The sequence below is a fragment of the Homalodisca vitripennis genome, unplaced genomic scaffold (genome assembly GCF_021130785.1).
Source record: "Homalodisca vitripennis isolate AUS2020 unplaced genomic scaffold, UT_GWSS_2.1 ScUCBcl_4339;HRSCAF=10465, whole genome shotgun sequence".
Taxonomy (NCBI): Eukaryota; Metazoa; Arthropoda; class Insecta; order Hemiptera; family Cicadellidae; genus Homalodisca; species Homalodisca vitripennis.
In genome coordinates this window covers 22,870-45,323 of record NW_025780454.1, presented here as the reverse complement: position 1 = coordinate 45,323, position 22,454 = coordinate 22,870, and the positions used below count along the sequence as shown (strand labels likewise).

The 22,454-nt window shown below is 40.8% G+C and overlaps 1 pseudogene; it reads right to left on the bottom strand.

The window, feature by feature from the left end:
* Positions 1–1,114: 1,114 nt before the first annotated feature.
* Positions 1,115–5,264, bottom strand: LOC124372912 (annotated as a pseudogene).
* Between the last annotated feature and the right edge of the window lie 17,190 nt (positions 5,265–22,454).

Here is a 22,454-nt window from a genome sequence, read left to right as displayed (position 1 = left end):
GTTGGTCTGTCTTTATAAGGAAATGAACTTTGTAGCCAGTACTATTTAACACTAAATACAGTACAGTTCTATTGGTATCTTATAACAGATTTTTTCTCCAGTAAAAAAAACAACTGTAACAGCATGGGAGTTATTACATATATCGTTGGAAAAATTGCATATTGCTTGCAGACTGAATCCTGTATTTCTGAAAAGTGGATGATACATGGGGTAGATTTTACAATATTCACAAGTTTTACAAAATAATACATTTTCTGACAGTAAGAAAATTCTATTTTAATTAATAATATAAAATCAATGCTGAATCCAGGAATAAATGGTTTAATGGCCAATAATTAAAAACATTGCTCACAAGTGCGAAAATTTCAAAAAACTAGCAACAAAAAAGACATAACTCAAATTTAACTTTACTGATTTTGAAAAATGAGGTGTCATTTGATTTTAATCATTATGTATTAAAAATCATTCGTAGTATTTAATTTTAATCAGTTCTTAGTGCTGAAATGTACAAACTAAGTTATAATTTTTATCAGCTTTCTTAAATTTTTCTCAAATTCACATCTATCAAGTTCCAGTTTACTCATTTCAACATTGATGTGGCCATAAAAACACATTGTGAAACTTTAATGAAAAGTGACAACATAAGGTCTCAAAACCTTTTTGCCTATTATGTGCCTTCTTGAAGTTAACCCCTAATTTACTAATTTATTTTCAGTGTATAATATAATGTCAAACAAAATATAAAAATACATCCGTTCAGATTATCATAACTATATTACAATTTTTTCAGTGCCAACACTTTTTACACAAGACTCATGCATAATGAGCTGCATTGTAGCATTTAAAAAAATTCCCAAAAACTATACTAACAGTTTTTGTAGGATTGTGTGTGCAAAGTGCCATTTTGAAGCTGGCCTTTTGGGAAAACAAACTGGATATAATGGCTCTTAGATGTAAAACTGATCTTTTGGCATGGCCTTCAAAAGGTTAATACAGGATGTACGTTTTATGTTCTGAACTTTTTGAATAATTAATTAATTTTAATTTTAAGCCATTTTGAAAAAATCTTGAAAAACACCATTAGTGAAAGTAAACGTAACTCTACATAACTTACCCGACAGGACCATGGCATTTTATGGCATGAAGCCTCTCCAGTGAGGGGGTAGGTAAATCCTTAGACAGGCTGAAAGTCCATTTCACCCCGAGTCTGTAGTATCCATCCAACAGACTGACCAATGAGAACATACTTAAAATGGACAGAAATTTGAAATAAATTGGTATTCCCGTTTTCCGAGCTATTTCCATGGTTCCATCGCTTCTCACTGTTATAAAACATAGATCTTCAATTGAACAAACATGAATCCACTGAAACAAAAATTTACTGATTAGATTTAGCTTGCTAAATTTATGCACATGTAAATCATGTATAATCTTTAAATTTTGTATTTTTGTAAGGCTAGATGTACTCCTCAGACATGCATATTTAACAAGAGCCAACAAGAGTGGACTTTCTTTTTGTATTGTGCATAACAAATCTGGTCATCAAAGTTTTCCAATATAAAATAACAACATTAAATAATTTTGTATTGGCCGTTTCTGTTTGATATATATTTATAGCCTACATATTTTAAGAGAAATTGCATCAAAGACATATAAGATCCATTATTACTAAAAGATACATATTGTTTACAAAACTTACAATGTGTATTCATATGTTACCAGAAATAAGATTACATAGTTTTATTTTTATTTTATATCCAACTGCAATGTCAATATACATGTGAGTGTAACAAGATGAACTGAAGTTGAATGAGTAATACTGCATACAAAACAAGTAGTTAACAACAGTGGATGATTAGATACAACTAGCTGTTTCCCGCGGCTTCGCACGCTTTTCGTAAGTTTTGCCCGCGTATGAGCATTTCTGGTTGAAGTAAATTATATTTCCAAACCCCGATGTAGATTTTACCTTGATGTCACGATCAAGAAAATATGTCAAAAATGTATTGTACATGCATAATGTATTTTTATTACAAAGTGGTCTACCACTCAACCTTTAAGTTCAACCAAAAATTTAGTTTAGACAATTATACATCATAACTTAGCGCCTTCAAATAGTGTTTCACTGTTTTATATACGTATCTATCTCGTAATTGCAGGTTATAATGTGCAGGCGCTTTGAAAACTTTTCTTCATTTTATTCGTTTATATTCACGACATAAGCGAATAATTCAGATAATAACTATCCTATCTTCTAAGTTAGACTAAATTACGGATACATGTGAAATTTGATTGAAATTGGTTCAGTCGTTTTGGAGTTTATTGGCAACATACATCGTGACTCAAGATTTTTATATATATAAGATATATATATATATATATATATATATATATATATATATATATATATATATAATTTCATATACATCAATATATTTTACTATAAATTACTTTCAACTCGTAAGCTTTTACTTTTACATACTACATTATTTGAGTATACATAGATTGAATATATATATATATATATATATATATATATATATTACATATAATATATGTTTACAAAGAACAGCTGATTAAAAATTTGAAAAGACTCTTTCACTTAATAACATATGTTTGCTGCAATGCATTTCTTACGGGTATTTCTGTAACCAGTGGGGCGGAATCCTGAATCGGGAAAGGGATAAAAAGTATCCTATAACCTTCTACAGATCAAGACGAACAAATTAAAAAAAAAATTAGGCGAATCCGTCCAGCCGTTTGTGAGTGATGCTGTTACACACGAACAGTTTCATTTTTATATATATAGATAAAATACAATTATGACCAAAAGAATAATTTGGCATATTATAACAATAACAGGCAAATATATATTAACAGTAACATAAAATCCATAATACAGAGACGGTTATTTAAATTGACAAAAATAACAAGGCCAACAGACATGTAACATAGAGGCTTTGTATGGGCAACATACATGACTGAGTTATAATATAGTAAGTAAGTGGCTCAAGTAACACAAGGACTGAGATACATACTTTTATTGCATAGAGTAGGTCTAGATTACTGTGCTTAAATCGTATTTTAAATTGTTTTAAAACTTAAGTTAAATGTTTTATGTATGAACTTTTGCATATATTTTAATTACTTTGTGTGGGTTTAGTTATTAATGAGTTATTTGTTGGTAAAATTTAATTAGCCTAAATGAACTGCTATACATGATGTGGACTTATGTATTGACTGCACATAAACATAAAGACGTGAGATCTACAAGTATTGCAAAACAGATGTATTGACAGAGCATATTTGAAATGATTTGTTTAAATGCATAATAAATATTCTTATTTGTATTATCTAAATGAATATTTAATCCTTAGTAAAATACTTTAAAAAAACTATTTAAGAATCTTAATTAATTAATTTGTGTTGAAACAAAAATGTAATGCATTTGTTCAGTGAAGATTCGTTTAATATTTACGTTAGCCACTTCACATTATTTGGGTTTTTTTTTTTTCAAAATGAAAATGCTTAAAGAATTAATTTTAAAACAACAGAAAGCAACTAAGGGCTGCAGTATAGTAAGTGAACACCACCACAGGATATCAAATTATATATAATTTATTATAAAATTAACACTGATACACACAAAAAGGTTTCCGTATTGGAAAACAAGACCAAAATAACAGAGAAAAACAGTGAATAAACTTCAACAGAGAGTTAGAAATTGTGGCCAAAACGACAAAAATCAGGTGGGTGTGAAGAAAGACCCAGAAATTACCCTCAAACACAGTTGGTAGATAGACCAATTCTCCCCGTTAAAACTCGTGGCCTTTTTCACGTGAATGTTGATAACCCAACTATCCCCTCCCTTTTGATCTCCCACGGAAATCCCAATTTCTTAGATCAATTAACTATTTTAAAAATTATTAGTTTAAGAAATTGTTAGTGAGTGGTTTTAGACCGTTTTAGGTAACATGGCTAAAGTACCTATTATTCTTAGAGTTTGAACTTAAATTGACAAATTAGTGTTTAAATATCTATAGAATAAATAAACATAAACCTAACCTCAAATAACTGCTACAGTAAAGAAAAAGTTCTACAAAATACAGCAAAACTGCTCTCATAGTAAATATGTTGTCTATTGTCTATAGCACTAAACAGCATTTATACCAAGTTACCCATTGCGAGTCTAGTGTGTAATATTAAATTTGTAAATATTTACTACAGTGAAATTTACCAATATCAACTTACATCGGTATGGCCATCGTACAGAAACTTAACACCTGGAAATTCCTTATCATATGGATTAACATGAATGTTTATTCCTCTTACGGTCCCTCCTTCATCAATAAAAGCCTTGAATTCCTCACATAAATAATTAGGTGCCAAATCTTCAAGCTGTTTCAAATATTGATCCTTTACAAACCATGGTTCATGTTTTCCCTGTTTGGCATACTTTTCTATACTATCGAGGGAGTTATGCATAGGTTGCTTCACAAAAAACATATGACGTTTATATACTTCTTTCGGTATATACTTTTTTGTAATCACTTTCCACAGCATCTCTTGATGCACCTGTCTCTAACATAACTCTGTACATGTCTGCTACAACCCATTCCCAAAAGTTCTTTTTTGTTCTTTTCACAACTAATATCAGGTACTTTATTATTCAACACATCACTTCTTGCTTGATGAAAATAGAAGTTGTATGCTTCATTGTCAAGAATTCTCAATTTACTGAAGTCTGGAACTTTGAATCTCAGTCTAAAATCAAAAACTGTAGTTTTAGAATCAACTAATCTGACAAGTGGACTTACCCACTCTTTAGTATTATGAAAACAGAGAGAAAATAAATGCCGAGCAACAGGTTTTATTTTAAATCTCTGACACAGGTCCACAACTATGTCCTCCGCTCTAGTTTCCTTATCAATGGCACAACGTACAGGATCTTTATGAATAATATCATACACTTTAATAAACTGGCTGTAATCCATGATTTATTTCAAAGTTGTCAATGAATGAAAAACGGATAGGCCTGTATCTAAACTAAAATTATAAACAAATCTAGGCCTTAGTCAGACACATTGGTGATTACATTACTTTGATTACTAGCCTACCCAGAGCCCGATCAAATATTCATATAAGCTAACCCTATTTTTACTCTCATCCCCACAGTTCACATTTATTACATTATCAATCTTCTTCTTAACCTGTTCCTAACTAGAACACTGAACACATAACATCAATGTTTTGTTTTGAAAACATCCATGGTACACTAATAATCGATGTTTATATCGATTGCGATATCTCTTAACACCGATAAATAGCTCGACTATTTCAATTCCACTAATGAAAATGTATTTGAATAGCAATTTTACTACTTTTAGGATAGGAAACTCCACTTGTTTGTTTTTTTTTATTAAACACATTTATATACTGAAGTAACAAATTGAAGATCTCTACTATTATTTAGTGCCATTATCTGAGATAACAGTTCTTGTGTATAACTTAGCTTTGAGTCTTGAAAAGACACACTTGTAAATTTCCACATTGAAAGTACTATTTATTACATGTCTGACAGGTTACCCTTATTTATTAATATTGAATAACGGTCTAGAAAATTTGGTGTTCAGCCTTCGAATTAGACTTTTTCTTTTATATAAATACCTTAAACAACAATTATAAATTAAAAGTTTCACCTTTCTCTTGTGCTAATAATCGTCTTGCCTCTTTATTATAATACAAATTAATGTCAGTAATTGAATTTTATTATTCAGGTCTATTAAATAAATTAATACGGTTGTACTTGATAGTCACCTAGTACAACACATGAATTATTTATACTTTTTTAAATTTTCAAAAATGTATAATATGAGTATATATTTTATACTTTGATCAATATTATTTTTCTATATATTTTTTCTTAATAAATTATTATAATTTTTTGTGTTTCTTCAAAATCTGTTTCATTATGTCTCCATTAATGTGAAATGTTGCTGTTTTAATATTAAATTAATAGATGTCTCAGTATAACATTAGATGTTATTATCATATTAGATGTTATTAGAAGTAATGTGGAAATTATATATACAGAATTTGCTATTTCGTTCTCATTTTCATCAAAATAAACATTACATGTTGGGTTGGCTTTTATAGGAGAGAACTTTGGTGTTTCTCTATATGGGCCAAAACATATTTTTTCACTGTTATATAGTTGTTAGTAGACCTTGCGCCCCTTGCGGACAGGGCTCTGATTGGTCGAGAGGGGGTCACGTGATCCAAGATGGCGGCTAAGCTCCGCCCCCTGCGGGAGAAATTCCCACATGTGCGGGAGAAATTCCCTCGTGCGCGGGAGAAATTCCCTCCTCACACTCTTATCCTAGTGTTTTGGGGTGATTTTGGGTGTCAAAATTGTTGTTTTTCGGTAAAATCGGTGATTTTGGGTGTCAAAATTGTTGTTTTTCGGTAAAATCGGTGATTTGTTGGGTCCGGTGAGGGAGAAACGAGGGACGGAGGGAATTCCAACATGGCTGCGCCCATGTATCACGTGATCAAAAAAAAAAACCATTATGGCCGCGCCCACGTAAACATAACCTCACTTTCTTAGATGGCGGTGCCCGTGGCGCGCGCTGGCGGGAAAAATTCCCTAGGGTTCCCCTCACACTACAAAATAATTATTTATATATAATAATAATATAGATAAAAATTAAGTAAGACGTTATCTGAGTGTGGTTGCGGAACACTCGTACTGTGTGTGAAACACAGTACCCAGGTTAAGCATTACCGAGGTATAGGAGTCTGTCCAGTCTGAAACTGGTTGTCACTCCACGACCCGATAATGCCCCGTCCCTTGGAAAGTGAATTTTTGAAACCAATTGAAGAATTTAAAATGGAAAGTGAATTTTGAAACCAATTGAAGTTAGAGCTGGAGTTACCTCGGGAGGTATATGTTGAACCTCCCCACGATTAACGCTCGGCACGTGGGACATGTGTGTACTCTGTCGGCACAGGCCCGACAGAGAGTATGACCGCACAGCCGAAGAGCAACCGTGGGAAGATTCACCATACACACAGGACACTCAACTTTACGCGGCTGTGACAGAGGTGTCTCCTCGGCGTCCGGGGGTGGAGGAGTGGTGTTATTACGCCTGGCATCCTCCATTCTTTCCCCAACGGATCGTAGGAAATTCTCCAAGTCCTCACGAAGCTCCCGCCAAGTTTGCGGGGCGAGTCTGATCTGTCGCCTATGGTCGGTATCTAGAAGGATGCGACTGGCCGTCCATTGCAGCTCCCGCATCAGTACTCGGATACTGTGGAGGGCCGCAATACATTCCCGCGCCTCCCAATCACTGACCCTGGGCTAAAACAGAAGAAGAAGAAGAAAGATTACATCACTTGTAAACAAGTCATAATGTACAATTCGAGTAATTCAATACCGCGTACCGTAGGCTGAATTTGTGGGAGCTCCGGTGACGGAGGTATTGAGGGGGCGTACTCTGACGACGATAGGAGCGTAGAGCCAGACTCCGTTGACGATCCGCCGGCCGGTGAGAGGCCTGAGAGGCCATCATGGAATGGTACCTGGGAGGGCGGGCGAGTTGAAGGAGTGCGTGACGGTGCGACAGAGGGATTCGCTACTTCCACGACCCTGGACTAAAACAGAAGAAGAAGAAAGATTACATCACTTGTAAACAAGTCATAATGTACAATTCAAGTAATTCAATATCGCGTACCGTAGGCCGAATTTGTGGGAGCTCCGGTGACGGAGGTATTGAGGGGGCGTACTCTGGCGACGATAGGAACGTAGAGGCGGACTCCGTTGACGATCCGCCGGTCGGTGAGAGGCCTGAGAGACCATCATGGGGTGGTACCGGGGAGGGCGGGCGAGTTGGAGGAGTGGGTGACGGTGCGACAGAGGCGTCTACGGAACGGCGCCTCTGAGAGGTGTCATAGCTGTTATCGTCACTGCCCGCAGGCAGTGACCATCCCCAAACGCCTGTCCTCTGAACAGCTGCAGACTGTGATTGAGACAGCAATGCAGGCTGCAGTGAGCTGATCTGTACATATACATACACCCTCACTTATGCTATTTATCACACATCCGTAAATTGTACTTTCAATTGATGGAACTAACCCTTTGATCCAGACTAGTTTCATCCCAGACCTCCTGCGGCTCGTTCAGGCGATCCAACAGTTCCGTGATCTCCCTATCGTGCTCTTGACTCTCCGCCCGGTCAAGAGCCTCGACAAGGTCGGACTCTGCAAACATCTGTAAAACACGAGGAGAATCATCAGTGTACGCCGCTAACCGTTCAATATCGGTACATAGATGAGAGAATGGTTATTACCTGCCCAAGATCCTCGTCACAGAACTCCATGTAGTCCTCCACACGTCTCTTTTACAAAAAAAAAAAAAACCCGTTAGTCATAAATTCCTTAAGGTAGTACATACGTAAAGTGTAACACGTAAAATATCACAGTAAAACTCACAATAGGCCTGAAACGGTGAGGAGCCAACGAAAAGACATCCTCTATCACGCAGATAGGTCGCGCCGTCTGCAAATAATACAGAGGATATAAAAATTGAAAAAAACCTGTCATATGACGAAAAAAAAAACAACATTAGTACTATTTTACGTACCGTAGTGGGAATGGGTACCGGCTCACTGCGGGGTCTGGCGGGGTCCTAAAACAATATTTATAAGTTATGCGATACATGTGCTAGACAACAACAACAACAACAACAACAGAAAACAAACACGAAACAAACACTCACTTCCTGACCTCTGCGAGACCACCCGCTCACCGACCAACCTCCACGCGATGTCGATGGTCGAGCCTGCAAATAATTCTGTATCAGTAATAGATTTCATTAAAGTGTAGGCATAACGGTGTTGGATATAAACGTACCAAGTCTATGGCTCCATCATCGTTCCCTGTCCAACCGTTTGTAGACGCCGTCGAGGGTTGTTCCTAAACATTAATCGAACATTACTAAATACATCAGTAAAACAGTATAACATTTACATGAAATTATTGCATGACTTACGTCTTCACTGCCGGCTGATACCACACTCAGGAGTGCGAGAATCAACAGCAATACTGTAGTGTTCCCGATCCTGGCTCTAGGGGCACAACACAGTACTCCCAGCATGACCACGAACATGGTGGTGGCCATGAGGAAGCAGACTATGGCTAAACGTTCACAGTCGGACATGATAGGAAAGTGCAGGATACACACGCGTCCTCTGCTTATATGCAGCCGGACCGCATCCTGTCACATGTGCTGGTACAAGGTGACCTTCGTTCCACACCACCCATGAGGTCAGGTCTTAGGCGCGTTCTTTTTGTTAACCGAGAGCATCCCCAGTAGGCCTAACCTCTCGGGTGATGAGCCCCAACCATCGCTCATCACAGGTGGTAGCCATTCCATGACAAATTTGCTACCTCCCAACATATTTTTTTTTTGTACCTCACCAATGACAGGACTTCTCAACTCAATGCCGAAACCCTGTCTCTCGGTGAGATACGTTTTATTTTATACTTTATTTTTTATTTTTTTATCCTCGCGAGTGTAACAAGTAACTTTACTCGGAGAAGCCTTTCAATGTAACTCGTAAAACACTCGCAAAGACTTTTTTTATTTTTTATTTTTATTTATTTTACAGCATCTAGAGCGAGGTACATACCCCTGGACTTACGGAGTTTAGGCCTGCCATAGAGGTATCTGTCACACACATACACACACACACAACTGCTCCCGGTCTTACGGAGTTTAGGCCTGCCGTAAGAGCAGTTGAAAGCCCCAGGACTTACAGAGTTTAGGCCTGCCTTAGGAGCTTACCACTCACTCACCCCACCCCGCTCTAGAGCTTTTTTCAAAGCACAAGCATAAGTGAAGCCACTATTATGTTGAGGCAGAATACAGTGAGTATCGGAAACGATTGCTTCCTGACTTTCAACTACATTTCTATCAACTACGTTATTATGAAAGCTGGACAGAAAGTTGACCTTTTCAAGTCCTTTAGTATATACAGTAGCAAAGGGTTTACAAAGAGCGCGTATCAGCTCCTCATCGTACTCTATACCACCCTCCTCCCACTTGATGTTGTGAAAGTGGCGCTCCAGCCACCGAACGGTTCTGGCCATTTTAAAATTTAACTCCCCCTTATCGTATGGAGGCTTGAATACGATGTGTGCACGAAAGAGATGACTGATTATTACAAACTCTTTTACAATAAATCGATTGTCATTATCTTTAAAAGCGTGAAACTCAACTATCGCCTCCATTTGGCCACCGTTTGAAAAGTTCAATTTCGAGAGACAGCCTGTGAGCTATGCGACTAGGGAGGAGGTCACTGTCACTGTTTTCAATTGCGGTTTTAACAGGCTCCTCAATCAAGAACAGGTCTCTCAATACGATGTACATCAGTGGGATGTTGGCAGTGAACTGATCCCACTCGTGCTTGTTAAGAGTTAAAGTATGCTCCCCGTCAAAGAGAAACACGTGCATACGACCGAAAACATTTGTGACCTTGATATCCTCCTCCTCCGTGTCTGATTTAATATAAAATTTGGTTTTATTCTCCAGAGCCAGGGTTACGGAATTGAAGTGTTGTGAAAACTCGTTAAACACATCGAATGACCAATAAACGCAACCCTTCTTACCCTTAAACAGTATTCCGAGAGAGTCACCCCGGTTTTTAACAAAACCCACAATCACACACTTTGAAAGATCACAATCAATAAAATAAACAGACTTAAGAAAAATTCCCGTTAACGAGTTTATAGGCTCTTTGCGTCTTGGGATCCTCGTAGGCTCCAGGTCCATAGCCGTTGATGGGTCCTCCATGGTCTCGGTCTCGGTCTTGTATGACCGTACCTTCCACAGTACCCCTTATATACTTTAATCCTCCGAATTTAGACCAATCAGAGACGCGCTTATTTTGACCAATGAGATTTTTTAGCAGGTGGTTCTTCCCCCTCCACCTCCTCCCGTTCGTATGTGAAAGGATCTATCAAAAAAGAGACAGTAATTTTGTCACAGCCCCTCACATCCCAGGCGTCGCCATGGGATGTTAAATTATCACAGTCGATGTTTTTACACCCTTTAAATACCCCGTCCTTGTACAAGCAAGCGTGTACATACGCTTTGATACCCTTTTTATACCCATTCAGCTTCACATCATCCTCTCTGCAAAATCTAACCCTAATTCTGTCAAAACCCGTCACATCATAAAACGCGCTATTAGGTGTGAAATTAGCACAGTCGAGGTATTTACATATCTTCATCTTTCCGTCCTTCCACAAGGAAGTGTACACTCCAGCTTTTATACCCTCTCTATACCTATTTAGAGCCTGTTTAATAGGATTATTCTCCCCCTCCCCACCGTAGGCCTCGGGGTCATCGTCTACCTCAAAACGAATCTCAATTTTGTTAAAATCCTTAACATCGTAAAAGCTGGCATTGGATGTAAACTGAATGCAGTTGAAGTATCCCAACGATCTCATCTCTACTCCTTCCTTATGACCGCGAATGTATAGCCCCATCGTTGCGAGAGTGTTCAACACTGGGTAGGTAATGTACATCGGCGTAGGAGTCGCTCAATTTATACCTAACGATCCCCACCACCAACACCACCACCACCACCACCACTATTACATCATACGTTTTACGTTACCGGTAAGCAAGGTGTACGCCATGTGGGAGTCATGCAAGAGGAGACAGTATGCCGTCGTGTTTGCCGGAAAATTATTTTTCGCCTCAAATTCCAATCTCACGTCTACTGGTCCCGACTTGATCGAATCGTTCTGTTTAGAACAATCAATCACATAGAGTGGTGCGTGGGACTTGAATTTTTCAAAATCAACGGTAGGCGCTCCCGGTTTCTGATAGTACGAGCTTTGGAATCTTGTAAACATCTCGTAAAAAATGCACAAGTCACCGTGGACATTGTCGTAAGGATAATATTGCGAATTCAAATACAGTCTTACATTTGTCAGGTCGCAACGGTCAAAAGAAGACGCATCCTTTTTCAGATCATTTTTTCTTCCTGTCTGAAATGCCAAAACAACGTAGCGGGGTTTCTCAATTTGAGAACTCGTTTTTATCGTCCAACTCTGACGAGTCGTTTGTGGTAAAGAGGGGTATTCGTGGATTTCCCAGGACCGAAACGGCAGGTGAATCAGAGTATCTTTCTCAATAACACGCAATAATTTCAATTTGTAACTGTCGGATACAGTAATGTGTGGAACACGCCAGTAGAGCGAGGTTATTTCAAAGTCGAGGTTAACCGCATCCGTGCTTTTGACCGCATTAATGTCGGTAGCCGACCTCAAGATAATCAGTTTCCTGTCTGACATTGACCACGATCTTTTTATAATCCTCGGCAAAACCCAGCAACAGTTTTAGAGGCACTGAATATGTAAATTCACTGGCCTGACCGGTTTCACCCGGACCTAGCCAACATGCATTCAAGAGACCAGCCTCCTCCTCTTTCCTGATGGAAATCAGTCCTTTTATTGTACTTGTAATACCTACATTTTCACCCTGTCAACCTCTATACCGCCGATCTCGTACCTTATATCGTCGAATAAAAATGCAATAGCGTTGTTTATTAATGTAACACTGGCCGCGGCCCCATCCGCCTTCTTGGCACGCACTTTTCCGCTGATGTGTAAACTGCTTTCGAACGGTGCTGTAATTATATCCTGTTGACTGATTGGAATCCTGATTTCGTCGTTATTCTTTAGAGTTGACGAGGCGTACGGTTTGTGAGAGTGAAACTCCCAACCGGTTATCGCCTCATCGTACTCGACGGCCGATTCTATCGATAGCAGAGCCATACTTAAAACCCAGCGATCTAATAAACTTGATGTTCTTAGGTGTTAACACCGCGGTCTTTTGTGATCGAATGAGGGGAACGGTGTACGGCACTTCTCTAAATACTAGGCCCATTGCCGTTTCCTTATGTGTATACGTAACGATAACGGTTCGTTTCTAAAGTTTATCAATTCACCGGTCTGGTCTTTGAGAGAGACAGCTATATTGTTCACCCTACGGACGTTCACAGGTAAATAGATGACTGTGCTCGGTTTCTCGACTATTTTATACCCTGGAGCGACTTCAGGGTAAAACTCATGCAGCACGTGTCCTTCTACTACACCGTTTTGAAAGGATCCTCGGGCGATATTACACTCAACACGTATCGTGTTTACCGTCATAATACTGACGGGGAGGTCGGACATGTGGACTCTATTAGGCTCGAGCATTTTCGCGGTGAAACCTAGTACAGGAGCTAGGGATCCCGATATTTCGAAATGTATCGCTTCACTGCACGATACTTCGGACCTTAGAGTGTTATTGTTTGCCTTAAGACTGAACGTCACGCCTCCGTCAATGTGCGACTTGATATATTCTTCGATGTTTTCAATTTCGTACGACCCTTCATCTATTACTATCTCTTTACCGTTTCCGTAGTGAAACTTGTCATTTACACCCTTTTCAATGTTCGGAATTGTATAGTACGTGGACAGGTCAATTAGGCCGATTTCGTACTCCCCATCGCTCAAATCCATTGGTGGAAAGACCTCACAAGATACGTGCGGGGCCACACCGCTAAGTGAAAACATTATTTGCTAGAAACTTCAAACACAAGTGTCCGCAGACTACTGAGTCATCAGACTGTTTACGCTCATAGTTATACTGTACACTGACACCGGACCCAAAGTAAGATACGAGTTCTACCGGCGGTCTCAGATTACCAAAACTGTCAAAGTAGTACACTCTATTTCCTAGTTTCTTATAACAGACCCAGTGCGTTCCTTCACCTCGTGAACTGTCCAGATTTACTATGGCCGACTCGTACAGCCGCGGGGTCTTGGGCAGTGTGTCCCTCATGTATACACCTCGAAAGTTCGGAATATCGAGTAACCTCGCGTAACGGATCAATTCGTGGTTTGTTAGAGGTTTTATCGATATCGAGATTGTTGTTTTTTTTTTTTACAACACCTCTTCCTTTTCCTCACCCCACCACCACCTCCCCTCTTTGGGTAAGGTTTCAGGTAGAGACCTCGCCCTTTTGACTTACCCCTCCCTCGCTTTGTCTTTGTTTTTTTCTTTCTCCCACCCCCAAACGCTGTTTTAGCTTTCATGGCCGCAGTCACTGCTAAGGCCGCAGCCTTTTCTCCTACACTAGCGTCTCCTGATTTCACCCTTTGCCAAGCTCTTCTGGCCAATTCTTTGTCGGCCTCTCGCCGGTGTTCCAAATCCGTATATTTCGAGTACGCTATATCGTGGATTCTACAGAATTCGTCCAACTTATTAATACCCTTATCGCCACGTGCAAGTCTCTCAGACAACCTGGTGCCTGGCCCGCAGTAACGAAAACCCCCGGGGAGGTGTAACTCAACTGGTAAAGCGTCAACAGCACGATTTATTATGGTGCCTACAGCGGGCAGTGCGTTTCTCAGCGCGCTGGTCACTATACCTCTGCCCCGCTTGACAGCTCGTTTCACTCTGTTTGATTTACGCTTGTGATTCGCCATTTATATACCGTATCACTTTATACAACTGTTTGAGTAGTGATTCACGCACACAAGTAATCTGCAGTACGTCGAAGATGTCCGCCTCGGATTTCGTGACAGTACCGGTAAACTCGTCAAACTCCAGCACGTAACTGTCTGTTATAAAGTAAATACGACCGTTTATATACCTGAATCCACCCTTTATAGATCCTGGAACACCTGGGAGTACGCTTGAGGTCATCCCTAACGTGGTGCCTGTGAGGGTGCATTCGTTCAACTCTACGACAAACTTGTCATCGACAAAGAAGTAGGTCTTACCCATATTACTGTTTAACGCTGCATTGACTTTCTTAATTCTGTTATGTACGATTCTGCTAATGGGTCTTTGATTGGACAGTCTAAGTGACGGGTAATCTATAACGTATAAAGTCCTGTCCACAATCATGACTACGTCTCCGTCCGGTCTCTGGTACACGGCTGAGACATTATTAAAGTTCGACGGTAAAAATGTCAACAACCTACTTATATCTCGATCTCACCACCCTGCTCACCGGGTCCCTAAAGTATGGGTTGACAATGTTGAACCTGATCCACTCGTCTTTATCGGTTAAGTGTATAGCGTCCAGCGTCGGAGCCAGTAGTTTGTACATACCGTAATAGACTTCGCTCAGTACTCTCACTAGGTAATTCACGGTCACCGCGTCACTCATGTCGGTAGGATCTCTCAGATTAGTGATTTTACCGGTTTGCGCGTTCCAATCTTGCACCGCTCTGGTCATGGCGTGTTTTTGAAAGTATTTGAGATTAACAGCTTCACCCTCGTATAGAGGCTCTTCAATCTCGCTCAGACGCTTATGTCCAAAACTCCAATGCCCGTCTTTGCCTATTTGGGGTATACGACTATCTACATACCGTTTAGTCGTAGCGTCCTTAGGCTCGACTGGCCATCCAACGCTGCGGAGTCTGAAATTATTGAAAGTAACGGTAGAATCTCTGATACTCTTGATAGGTGTAAGGTTATGTAGTTGTGACAGAGTGACAGCGTCGTTTAATCCTTCACCATCGCTCAGGTTGATTATTCTTCTCTTTTTAGCGTCTATTATCTCAGTATCGAACGTTAATGTTCTTTTATTTAGCGTTCGCAAGTTGACGGCATCCGCTTCGTTCGTAGGGTTAGCTACGTTAGGTATTCTGTTATTTCTGGCATCGAGTTTGAGTGTCTTGAGCATATACAGGGTCACATCTGTTTTAGTGCCATTTAATTTCTTGTCCAAGGTCTGCAGGTTTATAGCGTCTAGACTCTGCTGGGCGTCGGCCACGTTACATAACCGCTTGCCCTTGATATCGTAATCACCGTCTACCGTTATGCGAAACCCGACCCCAGGAGGGCCTCTTTTACCGGTCTCGCCACCGTTGCGACCAAACTTGTCCACGCTCATTTTGAAACTGTAATCTAAGAGAACATCCTTTACTTTTTATACCAATGCTCTATACCTGGAATTTCCTCTACCACGGATGAGTTTCAACTCCTTCAACTCTTCCACGATGTTTATAATTTCGTTTTTATGACCCGTATTACCCGCCTCAGCTGAACCTATTAAAACCTTTAATCTCTCACACAATTCATTCGGATCGTCGTAATACACGGGATCAGGGTTTGACATGTCCTTGAAGCCTTTGCCCGAGTAAGCTTTGGGAAATAGTTTTGAAATGACAAGTTCGTATTTTGTCGATTTGTTACGGTTTATGGTACTTTTATAATTGTAACCTCTTTTGTGAGCGTGTGTCTTGTTCAATATATCCTTGTAAGTGACCAAATCAGTTTCATCGTAATGTAACGGTGCGCGTTTAAAGACTAATTCGTACAGACCTTTCGTAGGTTTGTAGTACACATCATCTATGACTATACTGCCGTTACTATCGAAATTTAACACTTTGTTTCCAATCATTAGTGTGCCGTTATCATAGCGTGGTCCGTATATGGAATCAATCTTTCTTTGACTGGGAATGTCCTTCATCAGTGACTTCATGTACTTGACTGTAAGTGCATTTTGGAATGTGTTTTCCACCCATTGTGAAGCCTCTAGTTGTCCTTTAGCGGTGGAAAGGATATCGCTTGCTTCGGGTAAAGGTGGATCACTAGTCTCCAGCACTTCGTCGTCCTGTAAGTAAGCGGGTACTCTCGGAGATGATGTTACAGCGGGAGAGAAGAGTTCCTCTTTTATCTCCTGCTGCTCTTCATCAGGTTCGATTTTTATATTTTCGGAATTCTTGGTTTTCTTTCGCAGTTCAGACAGGAGTGGTTTGTACTGGTTTTCCAGACGTATCTCGGTAGACAGAGTCCCTTGTTTAAACTCCTTATACTTTCGCCTGATGGCCGTTCTCAACTTTGATATCTCGGCTGTAAGCTGTTTCTCGTTCCGCTCCATTTTTATCAATGATGTCACCATCTGTCCGTTTAACATTTATATACGCTTTCCTCATTTGCTCAAAAACATGTGATACATCAATACCTCTGCACTCATCGTATCTTGGAACGAAATGAACCTTCACTCTGTCGTCAAATCTTACCTTCTTCTTGTTTGGCTCCATATTGCACACTGACCGTGTCCGTGTTGAGTTGACACTTTTAAACTACGGTAGTTCGACTTGTCTGAAAAACATTGCGCGTTTCTTGTGTTTTCTAAGGTAGTGTATAATGTCACCAAGTGACGCTACCGTACCCAGTTTCCTGAAGTAGACTGATCTCGGTATTTGCACTTGCGCTCGTGATCTAAATACAAACGTTCTCTTCCATCCGTCTCTCCACTGCGGGATCTCGGCCACCGTGTACTTGTCATTCTCTACCGTCTTATCCATGTACTCTTTTAACCGAGCGATAGGGTTCCTCACCCTACCGTGTATATGGATCAGGTATGAGTTGAGTAGCCAGAACTCACAAGGATTGGCTCCTGTAAATCTCCTCCACGCCTCAAACTGATCACGGTTTGTAATACTATACACTCCGTCCATCAGACTTATTCCGAACATTTCACAGTACATAGGGATAGTTGGTAAGGCTACCTTTAGAAATTCTGAAGTAAAGAGGCTCTGGCACAGATTATTTACAGCCGCAAACTCTTTGTTTCTCTCGCCTCTCGGTAGTCCACGTGGGACCGGCCCGTACGCCACGTTATAGCTGATGTCGCTGTAGCATTTCGAGGCCAATACTTGTCTGTAGATTGTAACGGGTTTCCTAATAGGTATAGTTCGCTCCGTGAGAATGATGCAACGTGAGGTGTGTGGGACTTTACAAGCGTACTCCAACATCTTTATACACACTTGGGCAAAGTATATACCGCCGTGTGCGTTTCTCAACGGTACAGGCTTACCGAATTGGTCTGGAAACGGTCTGAATCGGGACAAGAGGTTCTGCGATTCCCGCACAGTACACTTTAACATGTCTTCGTGGTATACAACGAGTTCAAACGGTACACCTTTCTCCTGGCTCTTTTTCAAAAATTCTATCCAGATATCGCGGTTATAAAACCGTTCGCTGGACGAAATCATTAACAGAATTACAGGAGGAATGGTTGCACTGTACTGTCCTTGGCGTTTGTGTCTCCAACACCTTCTATTGAAAAGGAAACCGTGTGGTGGTCGTCTGCTACAGTAATTACCGCAAAATTTTTTCTTGTCCGGGTAGTACCACGTACACAGATTTGAGTTGACTTTGTGGAGTCTCTGGTCCGAGAACCCTCTGATGTCGTTATAAGTGTAGATCCTCACCATTATAGATCTTGAACAAAACTGTCTATACCTACTCGGTACCTCCCTTTATCAATGTCATCGTCCTTGCTAATGACGATAAAACCGTGTTTGTCCTTCCACGCCATACTGCACAACTGTTTGAATTTTTCAAATCTCATATCGGTATTGACGTGATCACTGTAAGCGTGGTGTAGATTCATATCATCCTGTTTGAAGAGTATTATGAAATTTGCATTGTCTCTGACCAGCTGTTTCGGTACGTGACTGTAGGTTTGACCGAGATAGAATGTATCTACGTTCTTGTGCCTCCCCATAGCAAAGTAACTGCGGATATTGCCGTGCTTTTCGCAAGCTATATCGTCAAAAATCATCAAAGAGTTTTCCTTAGCCTCGTCCGGTTTAATGACCAGGGAGCTATCGTCGTACGCGAAATACCCTACTTCCTTCGGTATCATTTTAGCCAGTAATTGATACTTTGGTTGGTACAATGACTTTGAAAATACGTACACATTCTCGAATCGTAATCCGTTCGGATCGGTGATCAGATTGAATAACACGTTTGTTTTACCACAGTTTGAAGGACCTACAATTAAACCTCTTATCGAGTCTGGTAAAAGCGGACCGTTTTTGTTTTTGCGACTTAAACCGCTACCTATATACTCGTCCATGTTGTGGACGTTAAACGTCGTGGCTTGCTTTACGAGCTTCATTTTGGTAATGACGGTTCCACGGTATTGCATCATGTTTTATAATTTACTTTCTTTTTTTGTAGGTTTAATAATATCTTTGGAGTTTACCCAGCTATTGTGAGTATCGTCAAAACCACGCCACCGCACCAAGACCTTGGAGCCTTTCCGCCGGAGTACTTTATCAACGAGATAGGCATTTCCTGTTGCGGTTCTTATCAGTTCCTGTTCATAGAAACCGCCTTGCAAAATATCACCTCTTATGTCTTGTAATATATACGTTACAGGTTTTGTAGGTTTTATCGCAAATATTGTAAATATTTCATTTGACCAGTTGGGTAGATATCCTTTTTTAAATACACCTTTGTATTTGCTAATTCTAACCTGATCGCTTACACGGAATTTGGGATTTTTTGTTTTAACCACTTTATTATGTTTATTTATGCGGGCGAGAATCTGTTTTACGTGTTTTCGTCTAACATCTTTTGGTTTCATACCGATTGTCCTGTGCACACTACTGTTGTACTCCTTGACTATGTCTGGTAAAATACTTAACCACTCGTAGCTACCGTGTGCCGTAAATCTCTCGTACATTTTTTCTTTCAGGGTTCTGTTTAGACGTTCCACAATAGAACTTTTCAAATGTGATTGGGTAGAGTAATGGTTAATGCTGTGTTTGTTTAAAAGTTTTTTAACGTGACTGTTGTACCATTCTTTACCGTGGTCCGTTTGAAAGTTTTTCATCTTGTGTTTAGACAGTATAGGTTCTAGTGCATGCGCGACTTCAGCGCCGGTCTTGTTCTTTATAGGAACGGCAAACGCAAATTTTGAGAAACAGTTTAGCATCGTCAGTATATACTTGTAACCTCTGTTTACTCTCGAGTAAGGTATCATCTCTACAAGGTCGGCTTGATACAGGTCATTAATTCCTTTCAGCGTAACCCTGCGTCTGGGGTAATTACGCCTAGCCGGTTTGTGCAGTTCTTCCGCTATCGCGTCCATTTTGTAAATGAAGAAAAAATAATCTGTATACCGGTATTTATATTCGTCTAAGTGGTGTGGTTTGGAACACCCACATCGAACACTAGCATGTTCGATGCCCAGGTTAAACAGTATTTGATTTTGAGGACCAGTCCAGAAGTAACTGGTTGTCGCCCGGTGATCAAATACTGTCCCATCCCTTGTTGCTTAGACAATGGAATGATCGCACATACAACGCCCGGTCGTATAGTAAAAGAGGTGAGTTTTACACAATGCGCACTCCCATAAACTACGCATTGTGTAAAATGTATCTTCCGTGAAGTAATACGTGGACGTCGATCCTTCTTGCCAAAGAACAGGTGAAAGATCACGAGCACACATATGACAAAGTCTGCGTAGTCTGCGTCCGTCGTAAATTTCTTTGTATCTGACTACCAATTCAAAGCAGTATTCGCGATGTTTAGATTTAATTTCCCGACGGATGGATTCGGGGATCTGGATATGTCGTAAGAAGTCAATACGGTGTCGGGCAATTTGCCGTAGACAAAGATCATAGAGGCTCTTTGGGTTCCACGCCATGATTGAGAATGAAGTGCTCTCCCACTACCACCACCACTGCCTCCACGATTACTCTCCCACCACCACCGACTCCCCCACTGAGACCTCACACTTTGCACAAATATAAGTGTTTACAAGAGTATTTACAATTTTACAGTGATATCAACACTATATACAAGTTTATACATTTTTAATCTGTATATCACCGGTATTTATAGCCGTCTAAGCTGAGTGTGGTTGCGGAACACTCGTACTGTGTGTGAAACACAGTACCCAGGTTAAGCATTACCGAGGTATAGGAGTCTGTCCAGTCTGAACTGGTTGTCACTCCACGACCCCAATAATGCCCCGTCTCTTTGTACTTAGACGGCCTAACGAAGGCACTCACAATAACCCCCTGTAGACCTCCTGTAGAACTGTGTCGGGAGGTCTAAGATTTGCTTATGACACACTGGACAGCGGAAGCATCCACAAAAACCCCTCCACCCAGCACCGGCAAGGGTCCTATCGCAGACTATACAACGAAATGTTCTTTTTACATATAGGAAATCCTCTCTTGATAACTCATGGTAAACAACACGTTCCACACAGTACCAGATATCGGGTTCTATTCCAGGCTCTCTTTTCAAAAACAAGATGGTACAGTGGGGGGTTTCATATGTAATATATATTTCAACTTCGGGCTCTATATCCATATCACTTCTCAAACACGGGATGCCACAGTAGATGTTTTGCGAACCGAGTGGTACGTAGAGTGTACACATCACTTGAAAACAGTCGGTTTCAATGTGCTCTTCGATGAGAGCGTCCCTGACCGTCAGCGGTACTTCTAAACTCATAAGGGCACTCCCATTGTTAGAGAACTGTTTGACCACGGTTTTTTTAGCGAGGTCAAACAGGGAGTGTGGCTGGAATGCTCTAGACTCGGCCATGGTTTGAGTTAGAATGAAACACTCGCACCTCCCCGGTGACATTGACTTGAGGTCATGTGACCTCTCCCTTCCATAAAGCTCTCGCGTTCTGTAACGCAGTCAGTCAGTTACAATGTTGGCAACTGTGCTGGTGGTATTGTGGCAGTACCTCGCCAAGGAGCTACCGCCTCCACCGCCACCGCCTCCTCCGCCACCGCCTCCACCGCCACCGCCTCCTCCGCCACCGCCTCCTCCGCCACCGCCTCCATCGCCGACCGCTAAAGGTACGTAATACTTGTTTCAAAAGTTTACTAATGATTTTCAATCAGATAGATACTCAGAGTATCGGATTTTTTTTCAGCATCAGGGTCTCGTGTCCCTTTCGAGGGACCTATAGAAGACTACGACGTCGGGTGGTACTCCGACGAAGAGGAGGACAATGCAATGTTCTTGAAATACTTGGAGGCTGTAGGTAAGTCCTTAAGATAGTCTCTCTCTAGGTCAGGCCGTGCCAGTGGGGTACCTCCAGGGGTTCTGTCGTACGCACAACATTCAGGTCCCAGGGCTTACAGAGTTTAGGCCTGCCTTAGAGACCTTCATTCGTGACCCCAGGGCTTACGGGTTTTACGCCGGCCTTAGAGGTCTCATTCACACACAACATTCAGGTTTACGGGCTGTTAGGCCGCGCCAGTGACCTTCATTCGTGACCCCAGGGCTTACAGGTTTTACGCCGGCCTTAGAGGTCTCATTCACTCGCGCTTCCAGAACCCCTGAAGCTGTCCGGGGCATAGCCTTGTCATGTGCAAGTCTTTAAAAAATCAATATATGGAACAGGACTCACGCTTGCGATTGGTGACGGTGATAGTGGGGAGTATGAGGCTCGTGCGTCTTTATAAGTCAGTCAGTTAGTTAGTTAGTGTCAACATGTCAGATGAACAAAGAGTTATTACCTTGACTTTGAAAAAGTTCACTGATATGCGGAAGGCGGGTCTGTGAACTTACGGAGGATCGGAGGAGTGTACTTAGAATAGCAGAGGAGATG